At 39.9% G+C, this 3,624-nt stretch overlaps 1 pseudogene; it reads left to right on the top strand.

Moving 5' to 3' along the window:
- Positions 1-3,139: 3,139 nt before the first annotated feature.
- On the top strand, positions 3,140-3,624 carry LOC107530406 (mitochondrial inner membrane protease subunit 1 pseudogene; annotated as a pseudogene).

The raw sequence follows: 3,624 nt of genomic DNA, 5'->3' as shown, positions 1-3,624 counted from the left end.
TTCCCCCTACGGATTGTTTCCCATTCAGGTTTCTGTCTCTTCCTGATTCGCTCTGATGATTTAAAATTTCCAAGAACTGTCCTATTCGCCTGAGTTTTCAAACACATTAACCTAGAATTGTATATAGTTGTCTTTCCTCTATACCATGATTATATCTCCCATCATTTCTAATGTTACAGATTCGTGCTTTTTTCCTCTCTGCACATGGTTGCCAAGAATTTGTCTTTTTTTGTTGACCTCTTAAAAGCAAAAATCTTGATTTTACTTATTAATTCTATTTTCCGTTTGTTTTCTAATTCATTACTTTTTGCTTTTATTGCTACTCGTTCTTTTTATTTATTCACTTCAGTTCATTTTGATTTTTTTCTTATTTTTGAATGAAAATTAGTTTAGTTCCTTACTTTCCAATTTTTTTTTTAATTTTTTTTTTTTTTTTTTTAAATATGAATGTGAGGATAGATGCTTTCTCAAGAGAACTAAAAACATTTCCAGATTTCAACTATGGCACCATATTAGTTATGTTATCTTATTCTAAGAATCAATATGAGAATCATAAAAATGAAGTTAAATATGCAAGAAAAAAAGAAAATTGTAGTTAGTTTCATAAGTTAAAAAAATGTCTTCCTATGGAAACATTAAGAAATGTGAACAAACATATTTCTATTCTGTTATTCCTACTTGAGTTGAGGATTATCCAAATTCCCATTTCCTAAAACTGCTAATTCAATAAGAGTATGTATGTTCCCCCAAGGACCATCTTTCCTTTAAAAACCTCAACCCGCTTAACCAAAACTTTTATTATTAATATTACTTGACAGCTCTTACTCCTTTTGGACCAATCCGTTCTACAAGTTCAACCAACTTCGTTCGGAAACATTTAAACTTTTTTATAATGGGGAAAAGTGATTTATTTTAATTGAAGAGAGCTTGTTCAGAAATTCCAAAATGAAATTGGAGCTTACACAAAGAAAGCCTCAGACAGAAAGGCTAATTTTTCATAAACTACTGAAAACAGGATGCAGAGTGGATGTCTGTCTGTGACCTTAGTGTGTTTGGTTCCCGCTGAGAACTGACTGCCATTCTTCATTGTTCCGTGACTTACATGAAGGAGAACTTGTATGAAAGAGGCACAAGCAGGACAGTTTTTCAGTACTTTAAGTTGTTTATAGTTTCTTTTGTGCCTATAAGTCACAATTTACTTATTTTTTATTTAAAAAAAATTTTTTTTTTATATATCTTTATTGATTTCAGGGAGAGGGCAGCAGAGGGAGAGATAGAAACACCAACGATGAGAGAGTCATTGGGGATCGAGCCCGCAGCCCGGGCATGTGCCCTGACCGGGAATCGAACCTCGATCTCCTGGATCCTAGGTCGATGCTCAACCGCTGAGCCACGCCCGGCCGGGCTGTAAGTCACAATTTAAATGTCCCTCTAAGTGCGTCTGTTTGTACGTTTCTGAAGCTTAGCACTGGGACTTTTGAGACGGTCTCGCGCACCGTCACAGCGCACTCATGCTTGCTTAGGAGTCAGCGAAGGGCTGGAGAGTGTAACCTTATGCCCCAAGAACATGTTCAAGGAACCAGAATGTACTGTGGGAGCCTGGGGAAAGAAATGAGTCTTTCAACTGAATGCAGAGTCTGAAAGTCCGGTATTGGGCGGATGCACAGGAGGAAAGAGCTGAGCTCAGGCCTGAGGCGTGAGGTGATTCCTGAGTGGTGAGAAGTTAGGTCAGTGAAGAAACGTGGTCATTGTATGTGGTCATTGTATGCCAGGCGGGACAGATGCGTGAGCAAAGCTAGGTGTGAAATGGCTGGGGTGTGAAAGGGGGCTTCATGCATGGCTGAGGCCAGCGGGGTAGGCAGGGTGAAGCTCTGGTCCAGGAGGGCCTGAAAGGTAGCATAACCACATTGGAACTAGAGGAAAGTCACCCAAATTCAGAACGGAGAATGGGTGGGCAAGGGCAGGGTGCATACATAGGTGGGGATCAATTGTGAGTCCTTTGCAGCATTCTAGCTGACAATGATGGTCACTTGCATTAAGGACATAGCCATGGGAAAAATATAAAGTGGACAGATGCTGTCATATTAGAGGCAAAATTCTATTACTCTTGGTCACTGTTAGAATATGGGGCCTCTAGGAATAGAATGACTTTTGATATATGACTTCTCCAGCTGGGTGGATGCCCACATTTACTGAGATAGACCACATCTACAGAAGTCTGGTAAATCTGAGCAGAATGATAGTGCATGCTGGGAGGTGTGAGAAAAGTGGAGAAGGCCTGAGACAGCCACCTGGAAAATGACTCAGACAGCTGCCCAGCAGCTTGGTAAGCAGTGTTTGGGTTCGGCGGGAACCATGAATGGCACAGCCTGCATGCCTGTGACAGAGAGATAGATGCTGACTGTTGCCTGGGCTTGGTCAGATATCCCTTAGGTCAGATATCCCTTAGGGTACACATTGATGCAGAAGTGTCCCATCCAACAATAGGCAAGAGATGGAAGTAACTCAGCTGTCCATCACCAGATGAATGGATAAACAACAGTGGTAAATACATACAATGAAATATTATTCAGCCTTAAAAAGGAAGGACATCTTGTCACATGCTACAATATGGGTGAACCATAAGAACATTATACAAAGTGAAATAAGCCAGTTAGAAATAGACGAATACTGCATGATTCCATGCATATGAGATATCTAAAGTGGTCAAATGACTAGGAACGCAAAGTAGAATGGTGGTTGCCAGGGGCTGGGAGGAGGGAAAATGGGGAGTTGTTTAATTTCAGTATGGGAAGGTGAAAAAGCTCTGAAGATATATTACACAACAATGTGAATAGCTGTAACAGCACTGATCAGAGCAGTAGAAGTAGTTAGGATGGTAAGTTTTGTGTTAGGTGTTTTTTTAAACCACAATTTAAAAAAAAGACATATCAGAGAAAGGCCCACATGAGTCCTGGGTGAGAGCCTTCCGGGTTCTTTGGGGCTAAAGAAATCCTGGAACCATGGATCACCCATATATGCATTGGGACATGCATTAGATGTCTTTTTTTTTTTTTCCTGGAAGCCCTGCAACTACCTTAAAAATGAAAAGTATTGCAGAGCAGATCCTTGGCCAATGCTGACAAAGTCTATATAGACTATGCTTCGTGGAGTTTTGGGAAACACCTTTCGACTTGTTGGCTATTTAGTATTACTGTATAGCTCATTGTGCTTTTGAATACGTTGGTGGTGTTGTCATGTGTTCTGGACCATCAATGGTGCCTACAATTCAAAATTCAGATATTGTCTTTGCAGAAAATCTTAGTCAACATATTTATGGCATTGTGATTTCAAAAAGCCCAAGTGATCCAAAATCAAATATCTGTAAAAGAGTAATTGGTTGGAAGGAGACAAAATGCTCACCATTTGGAAAATGCTTCAGTTTTCTTTCAAAGCCAGAGTTATGTGCCCATGGGCCATGTTTGGTTAGAAGACAATAATCTACAGAACTCTACAGATGTCAGGTACTTTGAACCTATTCCATACAGGCTAACAAGAGGACGTGTCTTATTTAAGATTTGGTCTCTGAGTGATTTTGGATTTCTACATGATAGCCCTAATGGCCACAGATTTTCTGATGATTAG

The sequence above is a fragment of the Miniopterus natalensis genome, chromosome 9 (assembly GCF_054644295.1).
Source record: "Miniopterus natalensis isolate mMinNat1 chromosome 9, mMinNat1.hap1, whole genome shotgun sequence".
In the NCBI taxonomy this organism is placed as follows: Eukaryota; Metazoa; Chordata; class Mammalia; order Chiroptera; family Miniopteridae; genus Miniopterus; species Miniopterus natalensis.
The sequence above is the reverse complement of the archived record's forward strand: the minus strand, read 5'-3'. Positions and strand labels throughout refer to the sequence as shown.